Source organism: Clinocottus analis, unplaced genomic scaffold (assembly GCF_023055335.1).
Source record: "Clinocottus analis isolate CAN_PGR_092001 unplaced genomic scaffold, fCliAna1.0.p SCAF_24, whole genome shotgun sequence".
Taxonomy (NCBI): domain Eukaryota; kingdom Metazoa; phylum Chordata; class Actinopteri; order Perciformes; family Cottidae; genus Clinocottus; species Clinocottus analis.
Window position 1 is genome coordinate 2,015,129 of NW_027175976.1, and position 16,649 is coordinate 2,031,777.

Sequence of the window (16,649 nt, forward strand, 5' to 3'; positions counted from 1 at the left end):
ACAGCTGCTCAGCTCGGCTGCCACTTCAATTTTTCATATCTAAATTTGCTTTATTTTCCCTTAAAATAAGAATATAATCACTATGCGGTAAATATTGTACATTTCTGTATGAACCTAGAGGAGTATGGAGGAGCCGGCCACACGGCTATGGGGTCCAAATCATTTCACATTCATCAATTAATTAATTAATTATGGCCTATTTTAGTTTGTCGACCTGATTGTAACCATGAAGCAAATTACAATAAAGTAGAACTGAATGTTTTAGCCCACAAAGTCTGTAAATAGCTCTTCATATTTAAAACCACTGTTTTTTAAAAATGTATTTGCGCTTCTATTTAGTTTCATGTTATCATTTATTACTTTTTTCTTTGAGTTTGGGCATCTGACATTAATTTGCATATTCGGTCAATGACAAAAGAAATACAAAAAAGCATCATTGTGTAAATTGTGCAACCAACACCTGTGCATTGCAACGGCCATGTGTTTGTCTATTGTTTTAAAATGTGTTCATTTATTTTATTGCACAAACAAAACAAAGACAATGCATAAACATAACATCAACAGGAAGACAAAACAGTGAGATGCAGGCCAACAAGACATCTTGTATTCAGTGGATATAAGTATGGTGTTTGTACATGAGAGAGAAGAAAGCGTGTGTGTGTGTGTGTGTGTGTGTGTGTATCGGTATATATGACATTATATTGTCATATTGACCGTTTGCAGGTGTTATATTTCATTCGGTGAAGTGCAACCACCAGAGTCAGCCGTCTCCAGAAGCCGTGACGCACGTTAGAAACTAACACTGCAGATATTTCCTTTATTCCAGGATGTAATTAAAAGCCGTTTGCTGTTTATTTCAACACGTCACAGTCCTGTTATCAGCCGCCAGCTCGTCATTCTCGGTATCAGGACTCGTGACAAGCGTGTGAACTAAAACGCTCACAGAGGCTCTTTCGGTGGCGTCCCCTCCGCGTGCTTCTGGATTATGGATTGGGCCTTTAATAATCAATGACAGCGCGGTTGTCGGTACAGATTAGCGGCATAATCTCCAGCCTGCTCCATAATACTCTTTACACTGCAACTCTCAGCTGCAATAAAAAAAAAAAAGCCCTCCGGCTTACTGCAGCTAATGTTTGTCACCATATTGGTTTCTGCAGAGCGGCGGCGGCGTTGGTTTGTAGCCCCGCCCCCTGGTGTCACAACTGCTTTGAGGATTCCCTTCAAAGTTGTTTTCGAGGTGACATTTTGATCAAACTGATAAAAAAGACCATTTGACAGTTCAGACGTCGAGCTCAGACAACATTGCTCACTCTTCTAATGCATCATCTCCCTGTGAGTGTCGAGGCTGTGCATGTGTTATCATAACACACACACACACACACACACACACACACACACACCCCTCCAATTACATTTCTCTGTGTTTACGCGGTGGCATTATTCTCCCTCTCCCTGACTGATTTCCCGGCGCCGTCTCTTAATAGAGGTGAGGCGACAACAGCCTCCGCGGGCAACAAGTGTGACGCCGTGATTACGAGCGACGGACAGCAATCAAGCCTGCATGTACATCTTCAGAGAGCACGCTGCGCCACAGCCATTTTATTTTGATTTCTTTCGGCGGAGCACCGGGAAAGCTCTCAGTGCGAGAGGGATTGTGGCCGCCAGGATTTACAGGCTGAGACTCACAGGAAGACTCTTCTGGGTTTCTTTTGGGGGGTGAAGCACAGTTTGGAAACGTAGTTTGACCCAGTTGAGTTGATCTCATTTCCTCTGTAATGAAGTATTTGTCGACCCAGTCGTTCTTATTGTCCACGTGTTCCTTGTGTTTGACTGGTATTTCAGCTCGGTGGTTCCCATTGAAGACGTTCCCCCGCGGCCGAGTACCACTTCATCCACTTCGCCGCCCATCAGGTGCGTGTTCATTTCAATTCATCAGTGTATTCATTTGTGTGAATGGGTGAATGATGACATGAAGACGAGAAAGGCGCAACACAATTCAGTCCATTCACCTTTTTTCTCTCCGAACCAATTAAGTCCTCTGTGTTAGCATCAGTAGCGCTAGCGACAGAAGCTAAGCTTCATTACTATTTCAACCGCATCGTCGTTATTACTTTTAGCTGAGTGTTTAAACATCACACACAAATCCAGTATGACTACTTGTGAGGTTTCCTTAAAGCCATCTTGAGGTCAGTAATGAGGGCTCACTCTTAATTCAAAAGGAAGTCTCTTCCTGAATGAGAAGACGGTCTCTATTGCACATCTCTGTTGCCTCGTCACTGCCGTCCTTCCACGTCATGAACTGCCACCGAGTGGGAGGTAAAACCTCAGCGACGTGGCAGGCATCGGCGAAATGTTCAAAACTATCCAAATTCAATGAATGCACTGCGTGGCAAAGGCCTTCTACGGTTAAGTGTTTGGAAAACAGTCTGCGGAGCTGCGGCGCTTGCTTGTGACCGGCTTGTAAAACAGTGTGTGATTTGGAAGAAGATCAGAGCACGCATACAAAGTTTGGCTGCGGCTGTCGCGAGGGGTGAGCCAGGCTGGACTCGATGGCACCGGCCACCTTTTTTCTAACATGCTCAGCTCCGTGCGGATCTCATTCACTCACAAACGCTCTCTGACGTAATGATGTTTCAGTCGGCGTGAGGCTGCACCGGGTGGTGATTTCATTGGTTTTCGGACGGCTGACGGGCCAGGAAGTGTCTGAACGTTGTGTTTTCAGGCCACACACAGGCTGTGACTCTTCTGTGTGTGTGTGTGTGTGTTTGTTTCTCTCTGTTGTATAAGAGCAGCGGCGCTCAAATCCTGTTGTGTCACGGGCTTTTTGCATAACTCACACTCTGCACAAACCCTGGCTGCTGCAGTGTGGCGCACGCTGCAATTGAACCAGGCTGCTTCTGCTGCATGCATGCTGCATTATGGGAATGCATGAGCTCTTCAGCCCACTGAAGACCTGCGTCTGGTCCAATCATAAGAAGGTACACCCCCCCCAAGATCCCTCACACACAAGCCGGGGCCAAAAATAGCCCAATCATGCCGCACACGGGCGTCTGGAATGAAATCCATTTTGGGTAATTTAATGAAATCCAAGTGTTTCATCCTCGCAACTCTCATCCCAATTAGAAACGAGACGCTGTGAACACGAGGGTGGGATATGATTAAAAAAAGAACAGTCGGTGGAAGTGGAAATTACAGGAGGCCCTCTCTCGCTCGCTCACCCCCCCCCCTTTTTTTTATTTTTTTTTAACGTGAATGTCAAGGGAACTTTGTTAGCGAAAGGTTAACACGGTCATTAGAATTCAGCCCAGCGGCTCGTCTTAATTTATTCCCCAAAGCGGTGCTGTTCATTTATGGATCCGCTCCATATTTAGAGGCGGTGGAAAGATTTCAATCGCAGAACGTCATTCAGAACAGCAGCGCGTCTTCGTCTCTGACTCTCGGGTCAGCGAGAGCGTCAACCTGCCGCAAACTAAACCGACGGCGTTTGAATGAAAGCTACGACGGCGACATCCGAGTGCGTCGGCTCCCACGTGCCCGGATTTAAAACATCTGTCCTCCACGACGCCGCGAGGTCTTCCTCTTCTGTCTCCCCCCCCCCCCCTCCCGAGCGCATCGTGGAAACAACAACACTTGTCAGCCCGACGCTCGTCTCAGCCGAGGAAAATGCAAAGACATCCTGTGACGCCCGCGTCTCTCCCACTGATTAATGGCTAGAGGTGGAGGACCCATGTTGGGGCTTTGATGAGGCAATTTGTAACCTTCTGCGAGAAAACAATGGCAGTTCACTTTATTGCAATGCGTCTCCAGGGACACATCGGCACGGCTGCTCCATCATACAGTGAGGCGTCGAGCCCAATGATAAATCCAAAGATGCTGATGTGCCGCGGGGAGAGGGAGGGAGCGGCGGCGTCACAGCTCACTCTTTAATGGCCCGCGTGCCGTTTGGATGGTTTGAAACTAGCTTATTGTCTCCAGTCATGAGGGTAAAGCCAGGGACTGTCAACGCCGTCGCTTTCCATGTCTCCGTGGGTGTGCCGTGGTCGATCATTCAGCCGTTGTGTTGAAAACATTCGCCAGATGAATGCAGGATAATGGTACAGGTAATGTAATATCCGCCCGTGAACCTTTAGCCGTACGCGGTTAGCGAACGGGTTCAAAGGTTAGCACAACAGGCGGATTGCAGTGGGAGTCACAGTATTGCAAGACCGAATATAACGCCGGAGCCTGAATACCCTCAGAGGAACGGTTAGAGAAATAATTGGCATTAACAGGAGCGCAGTAGCAAGGTTATTTATACACATTTACTACACAGGGGCAGCACTTCTTTACATAAAAGAAGGAAATAAAACATGCAATTGTAAAAACACATTTTAAAAATGTAAAAGCTCCATCGTGGGCAAAAGAAAAGATCCTCTTTTTATTATTATACGTATTTATTATTATCGATTTCATAGCCGAAGAGCTGCTTTTCAGTTTCAGTGTAAACACTCCAGTGTAATACTGGAGTGTGTGAATGGTGAATTGTTGACATTGAATATAGTTAAGCAAAGACGCCAGAGGAGAAAACGCTTCATTCAGCAGGAGGACGGTCTGTCTTTGACACTTGGACTGCTGGCTTACGGATAAAGATCGTCACTGTGCAGCCAGAATACAATACAAGATAAAAAGTACAGATATTTGTGTTCTTTTTATTCTGAAATATCGTCGGATGGTTAAAACAAGTACATGTTTTTGTTGGGTAAGGAGAGAAATAGCATATCTTTATATAGTAAAATGTTTTTCAAGCTATTTTTCACGAGTTAATTGGTGCCGTAGCAAAAACCATATAAAGGAACATTTCTGGCCCGCATGCCTCGACCCCCCTATCTCTTCTTGCCTCTGGCGTTTCTTATCGCAGAACCTGGACACAAGTAGAAAAGAATTCAAAAAAACTATTTCTCCCACAAGCGGCCATTGATTTCAAGCAGAAGAGGCAAAGCGTTTGATGACCATCGCTAACAGAGAGCTATCAATAAACCAGGATGTTGTGGATTGCAGCATCCTCTTCGTTTCACGCCCGAGGACACGAGAGGAGACAGCTGATCAGAGCGCGCTGTCTCTGTGCGGCGTCCACTCTCAAACATCGCTGTTGTCCAACTGGGTCCTTGCATGTCGAAGGGACTAATTAGCATCTTGGGAAATGGTGGCCGTCTCTGTCTCGCAAATTGGCTGCTTGGTTTGAAGCTGTACTCTCTGCACTTGTCTGGAAATGCATGTTGTATTTCAGAGGCAAAGAAATAGCGAGCGTTCGCCGGTTCTCGCTTCTGAAACGTGAATATTGTTTTGAAAAGTTAAGCCTTCAACTTGGATTCTCTCTTCTGACCAACAGGGGGCGACTCCTCCGGTTTGCAGAAGTCTGAGGGAATTACTTCTCACTTCTTGACTCTCCTTTCACTCAAGAACTCAAGGTAAGTAATGAATATGCCGTCATATTTCTTCCAGGTGGTCCAGCTCTTCTCCTTTTAGTGCCGATGTGACCTCCGACATCATACGCACGCCGGTGAAATAAGCCTAATCTGCGTCCATCTCACTCCGGTTTGCAGTTACTGTCATAATTCTTTAGTTGGTTGATGAGAGCAGTGGGAGACTCTCTGAACTAGACGCGGTGCATTAACTGCTGCAGCATTAGCAGCTAATGTGGAGACAGTAAGTTCCCCTTTTACACCGTGTGGACTGGAGGGAGTTTTGCAAATGTGTGGTATCAAGATCATGCGGTAATATCCGTACGAGCATCTGCAAAGGGATGAATATTGATCATGTAAATTCGAATAATGAGGAGTAATATTTCTTTCTCAGCTGCAGGTGTTTTCATCAAATCTTGGTGGATTTTTTTATTCGATATTCTGCTAGAAATGGCCCCAAGTGAAATGCTAATTTCCACATTAATATCTTTGCAATATATTTGTCGCTGGGAGTTTAGAAAAGTCACTGAGGCGTCGTCGCTCTGCCTGCAGCTTCTGCTGCAGCTTCTGCTGCAAATGCTAATGCTGCTGCTGCAGATGCTAATGCTGTTTCTGCTGCAGATGCTAATGCTGCTTCTGCTGCAGATGCTAATGCTGCTTCTGCTGCAGATGCTAAAGCTGCTTCTGCTGCAGATGCTAATGCTGCTTCTGCTGCAGATGCTAATGCTGCTGCTGCCACTGCTGCTGTAGATGCTAATGCTAACGTTTCCATGGGTCCATGTGCATTCTTATTTTACAACGTAGCAGCGAGCATGGCGGTTCTGTGCCAGCGCCGTCGTTACCTTGAGTTCAGCAGCACAAAGCGGCTCTGCAGCGATCAGCTCTGATTACAGCGGCAGCTCCACCTGATTGACTCCATGTGGTTTTTACGTTTGTGGGCCGTGTTAGTCCTCCAGAAGTCAGCGGCTCCCTGGCGGTGCTGTGCCCGTTCACAACGGCACATCCCCTGATTCCCGCTAGCGCTGCTCGCAGTTTGAAGTCCAGTGTTTCATATTTATTTATTCATATTCACAATATAGGATCGGTTTAACACCGGTATCGGACATTTGCCGGATCGCTGTTGCACCCGGTTCTACGGCAGTGTGCGTTCGAGGGGCGGGACTTAGCGAAGGGTCGTTTGAGGCGGCAGCGTAGTGCCGTACGCCGCGTGATGAAGTGCACTGCGCTGCCTTATCGGCTGCACGTTCACTCGGAGAAGCTTTGCTCCCTCTGACTCATTTGGTTTGTATTCATGGAAAGCGCTGCTGGTGTTTCTCGACAGCGGGTGGCTGCAGAGCGGCATCAAAAATCCCTCGACAACAATGTACTCCTCATGGTCCGCAGTCCCACGTCAAAGAATGACAAATGGAGAATCTTACTTCTCAGTTTTGAACTGAATCAGCAGAAGCGGCGATGGATGACTTAGTCGACAGAAGAGATAGCAACAGCGAGGGGTGAAACACTGAGACCCTGAGAGGAAACGATATTGTGTTTTGCACACCACTCAGGCTCCTCGGTCGCTCCATGCATACATGAATACAGATAGCCGGGTGAAATCAGCACTGATAACTGTCGCCTGGCACAAGATGTTGCTGCTAATCAGTCCCCTCAGCCGCTGTCCAAACCCTGCATACAAAACCGCCACACACACACACACCTAAACAATCACTTTGCCTGCTATTTCCTTTCACAATTGCTGTTCTCTTTTCATTCAACAGCGATAGAGTTGCAGTCAAACTGTGTGCTTTGCAGCTTTCACAACACACACACCGGATGCTGTTTTGCATATTGACAACTTTGGCTCGGTATTATTCCCGCATATGTCATCTTTAAGTCACTCACTTTTGAGGACTTCTCACACACACACACACACAGTGATGTAACTCAGGTATTTTTTTTTATTTTTCTATCTACCTGGATACAAATTGCAGCCGCTCTCCTCGACTGAAAAGAGGAGTCGATCCTCGGAGAATACATTATGGAGGATAATAAAGGTGGAGGATTTCTTGAGGTATATTTTTGTGCCTCGTTAATTATAATGCCAACATCAAATGAGGCAGGTTTAGTGATGTATGTCTGCATAAAACAAACTATATCAATAATATATGCAGAAATGGAAACGAAAAAGCCATTTTCACAGCCAATTTAATAAAGGATATTGATTCCCTTGAGTATTGCAATATGTTTTGTTCTGTCTAGCTTCTCAAAAACACTCTCTAGTTTTATACAAGTGTTGACCGATATTAAAGCAATTCAACCTTCAAGTAGTAGCATGATGTGACGGAGACTGAGAGACATGCAAATCCTGCTGTGAAAGCAAGATTTCGTGCATTCGGCGGCGTGTTCTTCATATCGTGACAATTCTAAAATATCACACATTTTGCGACATATTGAATTGTAACCTCTGTCTCCAGATATAGACTCTTGCCAACCTTGATTGTCAGACCAAGGTTATCTGAAACGGCGTCCACCCGGCTGGTGTTGAAAGCGTGAAACTCAACTTGTAATGAGCGGCCTGCGTCGTGTTCGCCGTCTCGTCCTTGATTGGAAACCCTGAAGCGCGATGCACAAAGAAACTCCTTAATTTCCCTTCTGCCTGATCCCGCCTCGTCACTTCGTGGTCGAGTTGAGCGGCGGCTCCGTTCAGCGTGTCCACGCTGCTGTCTGAGCGGCGAGGTCGCTTCTGAAAAAGCGCCGAAACAAACTCCCTTTTCATCGCCCGCAGGCCGTTCACAGACCATTGAAAACAGACGACGGCAGCGCCGGTTTCCACTCAATAAGTAAAAGTAATTTAAAGAACAAAGGTGCTCTTTGGAGTTGAGGGCCCAAAACAAATGCTATAAACGTAATTACCAGATCATTCGCAGATTTAAAACTGTTTTTGTGCAACAAAAATGCCAGAAATTATTGCTTTTCGCTCGTGCTCAGTCGCCAATTATAGCGGGCCGATTCCCCGACTCTCAGGACGCGCTGGGCCGTATCTGCATCTGTTAAGCTGGAGGATCGCTCGCAGCGCTGTCAGGTTGTCACCCGACCGCAGGCGATGTGCCGGACTCCCTCGGGTGCTCATCACCCACCGAGTACGAAGCGGATCGCATGATCGCATGATCGGGTGTCGGTGTCTGCGAAGGACGAGGCGGCGGTGTCTTAAAACGCTGCCGTGTGAAAAAACACCAGAATGACGCTGGAAAACAGAGCGATAGCAAATGGCTCAGGAGCCAAACGTCTCATCTTTAACTGACCTTTCTGAACTTTGATGAGTCGTGAGATTTATCGTCTTGAAACAGTGCAACCAGCAAAAAGTACGATCAACATCTTAATGACTTCACTTAGTATCTTAAAGGTTTGCACGCTATCTTCAAGCCGGCAGCCCCTAACAGAATACTTAACTGAATACTAAGATTCAAGCATGAACCCAGTGGAATATATGATCACAGCCGCACGGATCCGTGTGAGACTTTAAAGCACTGCATAAATAAGATTTTGCCGGTTTTATCAATGTTGTGGAACACAGAAAATGTTTTGACTCTTATCGAGACGACGAAACGTCATCGCGGCTTCGTTGTGTTTCTCCTGTTGCTGTTGCTGGTTCGTGAAGCCTCGAGTTCGCCATCTTGGTTTTTTTTTGGAACCAGAAGTGACGCGACTAGCGACCTGTCAATCGCAAGGTAGCCACGCCCCCCTCAGGCACGCCCTGCTTTACGGAAAGGGCTCATGAAGGCTTCAAAATGTCTGCCAGAGAGCCCTCAAGCACTCGACGGGACAAAACTAGACCCTCATGGAGTCCATGGGTACGTTAGGGCCATTTTCTCATCGACTTCTATTCAATCAGACTTCTTTTTCCAACCAGAGGCGTCTCTGCTGAGCCCCTGCTGGCCAGCAGAGAGATTGCAAGTCCATGACAATTCAGTATTTGCTTCTACAATCCCAAACAAAGCGTCATCCCTGCAGCCCGCTGTTAGATAAGAGCTGCCTCGTTGACTTTCAGCACACAAGCAGTGGAGCATATGACCGCCATGTGACCGCGACGCACGGTTCCCTCGTATGTGAAGCACTTTGAATTGCCGCTGTTTGAAAGGTGTCATACGGAGGAAAAAAGCAACCGCTTCCCCCTTCCCTTGTGAATGTAGATTAAAATACATTATAGATGATTCGTGATGATCAAACAGCTCGCAGTGACAGTACAAAGAGGGGGAAAGGGGGGGAGGAGACATGATGACACACTTCCTTTCATTCACACCGCTGATTAGCCGCTCCGCACGCATCAGTTTACACGCAGAGACGAGGATCGTTCACACCCGACTGCACTCGCGCTACGCAGGTGAAGCCGGATGTGCGCGCGCATCACTCGGCCTCCCGTCTGCGCTCCCTCGCCTCGTTCGAACACATGTGCGGCGACGCGTCAGCCACCCGGAGGGGGGGTGTAGAGGAACGCCAGGGTGGCATCTTGACATGCTGTTCGCAGCTGACAGGTTCAGGATAATCACTTCACGACTCCCATGAAATTTGCTAATAAGCTGTTCGCTGAATGTCAATGTGCTGTACCTGAGCGAGGTGCAACTCTTATGAATTCACAGGGATTTATTTCCCCCCTCTTCCTTCGTCTTCTGCTTCTTCCCCCGCCGCCGCCGCCGCCGCCTCTCCTCGCTTTCTCATTTGACAGCTGTTCTTAATTTTCTCCCTGGCTATTTCACCAGGATCCATCTGCCGCCGCTGAGCGCGAGGGGTCGATGTGGGAGCAGTGCTCGGCGAGCCGGACGGACACGCAACACAGACACACACACACACACACACAGACACGAGCGAAAGCACGCGCACAAATCAAATACTCGCAGACGCACCTTGGCAGGAGTTGTGTTTCTGTATTCGTGGGCTCACACATGCTGGACACGAACAAACAGACGGAGGAAAACGCACACACGAGCCAACGGGCCTCACGCAGGAAGCACTCGTACGGACGAAGCCTTTCTTCAGCCGAGGGATGAACATCATTTACAGGCCGGTCGTAGGAGGCAGGTGCAATTAGGTGAGAACATCAAAGCATGAATAGCTTCTCTGTGTCTTTGAGACAGATGGACGGGTCTTCGTGTGCAGGTTCGTGCGAGTCAATGGGAGCATCATCTGACGGCGCAACATGGTGTCACGGCTCTGTCGGTCCATCTCTCTCGGAAGAGAATACAAGAAGCTTTCCAGCGTGAAGCCCAACGTGTTGAAACAGGGAGAAGCATCGAGTTATAAAAATAGAGACAGCTGTGCTGAGTAGAAAGCATTTGTCACGGCATCAATGCACAGCACGGTCCTCTCTGCGTTCTGCTTCTTCCTCTATTCCGTGTGTTAGCGTTAGCGTTAGCGGCGAACACGTCGCTGTAATTTACCTGTAAGTTTCAAACCTCCCCCTCGCTGCATGAAATGGGCTGAAAGCAGCTCAAAGTGGATTTGACGGCCGACATCGCGTCTGCGTTTCCTGCAGAGTCGTCATTTATTGTGAGTCCAGAAGTCCGCGTGCATATTCAAGCGTGTTTGTCTTCCTCTCGAGACAGAGGTAGATATGTAGAAGAAAGGCAGACCAATTACAGTGAGTGATTTTTCTATTTGGGCCCCTTCGAACAATTGGAGCTTTTCTTTTCTTTTAGGCGCTTTTGTGATTTTTCTTTTCTTCTTTTCGTTTTTGTGCTGTGGGCAGTTTGCTTTCTGTCTGCTTCCAAGTACAGATTATTCCCGCTTGGAAATAACTGTTTGTTTTGGCGTGCTAAGTACTGGCAGCGCTGTCCTCCTTCCACCCCGCAACAGACTTTTATTTATTTTATCTGTACATCCCCTTTGTCTCCTCTGGAGGCTGCGATCCTTTCATCTCCACGGGGTTAACGACAGCTATAATCCGATTGATCCGGAAAACGGATCCCTCCTAATCCCGCAACATGAAAGTTGCGCATTGTGATGCGCGGACGAGCCGGCGGCAACGGCTTTATCAATTGTTAGCCGGCAACCGAGCGATGAGCCGCGGCCGTCGGTGTTTATCTCGGAGCTGGGGCTGAATGTCCGGGGCGGCAGCGACCACAAAGAGGCAGTTCTTCACGAATCCCTTATTTGTTTTCCTCCCGTGGAGGACGGAGCAGCTTTTCAACGCGCCGTTATTGTGGACTCGGCACACCGAGAGGAAGGAGACGAAAGAGCATTTTCCGATGAGCCTCGGGGAAATGAGTCAGCCCCGACTTTACTCGCTCGCCTTTCTCTCTGCTTCCCACTCCTTCCTCTCAATTTCTCACCTCGGGTTTTGGGTTCTTAACTCTCCGTCTCTCCGGAGCTGCGCTCCCGATATGCCCTCGCGCTTCCTGCTCCTTTCAAACCCGCCGTCGTCTCTCCACGTCCGGCTTCCACGCGCAGAGTCACGCTGCGTTTGTGGTCGACATGTCCACAAGAGCGTCTGTGAAACACGTTTCCTAAAAGTTCAACCCCAATCCTAACCATTAAAGGATGAAGTGTGAGGCTGATGGAAGGATGAGCCCATGAAGCTGCTGTGGGTTGTTGCAGTGACATTGAGGTGAAGGTGGAGAGACAATCATATTTATTGTGCAGCTGCAGAGTGATAGGCTGTCATTTTGTCGCCCGCGTTATTGGATGGAAGAGACGAGCTCGTCAGGACCGCTGGTGATTGACAATGACAGCAAGGAAATTATCGGTCAGCGTGCGTGAGGAGTGATTTATGAGAAATAAATCAAAGTGTGCAAGAGTATATTTTCCTGACTTGCACTGTATTTCTTTTTTATGGCAGAATAGCTGCTAACAGATCCGATGTGGTGATAGACACATTTCTTAATTAATTCCATTGTTTTGAAGCAACAAAATCAGGAAATGTTGGGTTTTCGTCAGCAGTAACAAGCAGCTGGTCTCCATCCCTGGTTTCCTCCCCTCGACCACCTCGCTGACATCTAAACTCGATGTGAGCCGGGCCTCTTTTGGCATGTTGTCTGGCCGATGCCGGCGTGGGAGCAGGAGCCGATCTCACTGACGGGCGAACACGCTCCGGCGTGATCGCACGACAAAAAAAGGCCTGCGAAAAAGACAAGCGCGACATCGGCCTTTGTCTCTCCGTCTCCCCGTCTTTACCTCCCTCGCCCTGAAACGGATCCCACGTGTGAGCGAGAGAGCATGCGACAGTGCGCCGCCACCAGCGACACTCATCCACGCCGGCTAATGACACTCGGAGGCATCCCACGATGCACATCACCGCGGCGGCGGCGGCGGCGGCGGCCGGGCTGAATCAGCGGTAAAAAAAAAGTCTGGCTTTGGCAGCGCTCCCGGTTTGGGGCGACAGCGGAGGTGACATCAGCGATGTGAACGACACTCTGCTGGCAGCCGCTGCCTCCCACGCTCTTGTCACTATCACCCTCCATTTTCAGTGTGTGATGAGAGAGAGAGAGAGAGAGAGAGAGAGACAGAGAGAGAGAGAGAGAGAGAGAGAGTCAGGAATGATGGAGAAAAATGATTCAGTTGCCAGTCCGCTATTGAGTTTGTTCACAGACTGATTCACTCAAAGACCTATTTTACTCTAACCTTGACAGTCTTTCACTGCTAAGACTGTTTATTTCTCTTCATCCCGTGGCTTTAAATGTGTCAACCTTTGTCGTCGTTGCACGCGTTAAGAGGACAAATTCAAGCAGAAGCCAAATGAGCTTTTCTTGCCATGAACCAACACGTGTATCACCTGACTGAAGAGGATCACAAGAGAGTGAAAGGACGACGCCCGGAGGCAAAAGTTAGATCTGAACGTGGCTCTAAATCAGTCGGGTTGTTCCCGCTCGTCTCTGGAAAGCGTGGCTGGGGGGCTGGATCACGCAAGACTCTTAAATCACTAAGTGCTACCACGCGGCTTCAACAGCAGCTTTTCTTTCTCAGGAATTGGCTGCAGTAATGAAACCTGCACCTACTATACTTGGAAACCCACTTAAAATCGATAGCATCCCCCTCATCCAGCGCTTTCTCTCACTCTCGCCGCCTTCCTGTCCGTCTGGAAGGAGGAAAAAGTGCTTCTTTTTTTTTCCACGGGGTGTCAGGATGATGGTACTCGGCACAAATAGTCCTAGCAAGTGTTAATTCAGCTCCGGTGGACAAATGATCTTCTGGTGTGGACTTACCTTCAACGTAGTCGAGTAGTACAGAGGGTCCCCGGCTCGAGAGTGTGTCGAAGTGTCCTTGAGCAGGACGCTGAACCCCCCTCACACACTAGAAAAGAGCGATATCAATGCAGTTCATTTACTATCAGGTCAGCAGCATTTCATCGTATCGCCAATGGGAAGCAATTTAAGCAACAGCATAGCTCACAAGTTCGGCTTTTACACCTATTTGAAGGCAGGGATTCATCACGGCTCCGATGGCTTTGCCGGAGGAGAGGCGATGACTTTGGAGCGAACGAGCACCTTTCATAGCGCCGGCGGCGTCGGCTCATTGTTTGACAAAGCGCGGGTCGAGGCCGGCTTCTTCAACGCCGTTCAGGAGATCCAATAAGACTGTAAAAACAACGAGGGAGTTAATGAATGTCTTCTTTGCTCCAACAAATGAAATGTGAGGTCAAAAGAGGTGGAGTCGCTCCATGTCACTGCACCTCCATCACACTTACTCCCTTTCTCATCCTCTACCTGCACATGTGTGTGGGGAACATCCTGTTTCTTTGTCTTTCACATCCTCGAATATGACGACATCGCTGCAACTTCGGGATTTGCTGCAACAACGGGCAGCGTTGTTGCAGCAATTTAGGGCGAAAGCCAGAGTCTCAATCATAGTTTCTGAGTGTGAGTAGCCGGAGTGTCTCTCACTGGTGTTTCTGCAACGATGTCATGAGTGTTTGCTCGAAAGCAAAGTTTTACGAGCAGATAAAGAAAGCTAAAAGCGGCGACAACCCCTCCCCCCCCCTCTCTAGGGCGAAGCAATCGGTCCGCTGCGACCCCACAGGGGCGCTTTGCATGGGAACTGCTCTATTTACGCTAATGATCAAAGCTAATGAACGCGCGCCTCCTGACAAACGGCCGACATTAATCAAGTCGAGGTGCAGATTGGTTCATCAAACCTGGAACACTGGTTTGCGTGAACCTCACAGGGAACAACACGGCTCATTAGGAGAATATATGGGACAAAATAATCCAGAGTAACCCGTCGTACCTGGTGGGTCCTCCTCCTCTTCCTCCTCCTCCTCTTCCTCCTCGTGCGAGTGATTTCTCTGTGACCCGTGTCAGCGGTGCAGAGTGTGGCACGCCGGGAAACGTCTCATTCAGAACGCATCGTCCTTGCCGGCATCATTAACCTCCACCGGTTTGCCCCGCGGCGGCGAGGGATCCAATCAACTGGCAAGCTTTGTCGACCCCTCCCCCTCCCCTCCTCCCTCCTTTTGAGACCGTGACACAAAGAAATGAACACCCCGCATATTCATCACCATTACCGCCGAGGAGACGAGGAATTTAATTGAATATGTAATAGCACGAGGGATTGAAGTGAGGCCCGGCTCATTGCGTCGTTGAAGCATGGGCCGGTCACCGGATCGCTTCGCGGGTTGATAACAAACCGGCGCCGGAGAGACGGCGCACGCGCAAATCAAACGCAACGGGAGCCGCGACTCCCAACTGTTCCTCTGAAGTGAAATATTGCTTCGAGATCTGTGTGGTGGCGACGAGCAAGGAGCCCCTACGCGCTGTAAATAAGATTAAATCACAAGAGAAGGGCTGTGATTGAAACGCCTCCCTGCGGGCGCGGATTGATTGGCCGTTTCAGCGCCGACGGTTTCCTAAAAGAAAGACAGGGACGGCGCGTTGACCTTTTTTGTTCTGCACATTTAACACGGGAGCCCGATCAGAAATAAACCGAGGGGAGGGGAGGCGGAGGCCACTACCTGGACCCCTGGGTGAGCGGCGAGGTCCTTCTGGGACGCCGGCCGGCGCCGCACATGATGAAAGAGCTCGGAGAAGTGGTCGAGCCGGCCGGGCCGAGCCGCCACGGCGCTGACAGCTCGCCAGCAGAGAGGACAGGGAGGATGATGGGGGGAAAGAGAGGAGGCGGAGGAGGAGCAGAGGCGCCTCGGCGAGATCAAAGGTGCGCTCATCAAGGGCTCGTCTCTCCTTTTGCTTTGACAGAGGGGCAAAGAGGTGGGCGGGGTGGCGGCGTGGAGGAGGGGGGCTTCAATGAGAAGTCAATGGCGACGAAGGCTGCAGGCTGAGAATGCGGCGCTCTGACAAAAGCATCCTTCCACCTGACATCTTCTCAGTCTCAGTCTCAGTGGAAGCTTTCTTCATGTACACGGTAACGTATGCACAGGATACACACACTTAGCCGTTACAGTAAATAACCAGCGTTTGTAAACCACAAAGGAAATGGAAGACAGAAACTAGCTGCTAATTGGCGTCATCGCGCTCCAACGCCACTAGAGAGTCACTGTTTCTGTCGAGGTGAACTCCTCAGTCGTGCTTTACGAACCTGAAATGGACTGATCACGAGCGTTTGAGGAGATGCTGGATGGTGATGCTTCAGGTAATAGAAGGTCCTCTTTTTAAAAGCGTCCCTTCCACTTAGTGGAGCTGCATCATTTCCTTTACTCTGGAGCGCCACGCAGCTGCTCCACGTCGCTCTGATTGTGCCTTCCGGTTCAATTAGCGCTGGGATCAAGGTGTCGGGGCCGGAATATCCAATCAGCGGCAGGAAACGCCGCGCGGCACGACGCCGAGGAATGCCTGGAGAGCGTCTCGCTCATTAAACGTGACGATTACGAGCTGGGAGGTTACGCAGGAGATCCAGGGGGACGCGACCTAGATTTCTCCCTCCTGAGTGCAGCTGCTCTCTCGGCGCCGGCGCCGGCGGGAGGACGACACGTTTGATGCTTGGGACGCCGCCATTTGTCTTGATTTACGGTGCGGCGACACGAAGACGACCGCGACACAAGACGTGAACGAGAGCGTGAAGCGCAGGTTTAACTTTGGGGAAGGACGTGCGCGCTCTGTTAAGTTGTTTTAGCCTTTGAACTTAATTTGAAGTCCTTTTTTATTCCTTTGAGGCGATCTCTCATTCCTCAGAGCGACACCAGCTGGGCCTTCCTCTGCCCGATGACGACTCCATTTGTGTTTAAGGAGTTAATTGACATCTCAGATACTAATGGGACTCTTAATTAGGTCTTTAATAATGCCGTGA

The 16,649-nt window shown here is 49.2% G+C and overlaps 1 protein-coding gene across 2 annotated transcripts in view; it reads left to right on the forward strand.

Annotated features, from left to right (window-relative positions):
- The window catches only part of LOC137794071 (beta-1,3-galactosyltransferase 1-like), a 72,781-nt gene that overhangs the window by 14,728 nt on the left and 41,404 nt on the right, over positions 1–16,649 (forward strand). Inside the window, exons 2-3 of one of the 2 annotated variants that reach the window (XM_068590666.1) lie at positions 1,843–1,911; positions 5,369–5,447. The gene's annotated coding sequence lies outside the window, so the exon portion shown is untranslated. The remainder of the gene's footprint in view (positions 1–1,842; positions 1,912–5,368; positions 5,448–16,649) is intronic. The other variant, XM_068590667.1, reaches the window with a different exon arrangement.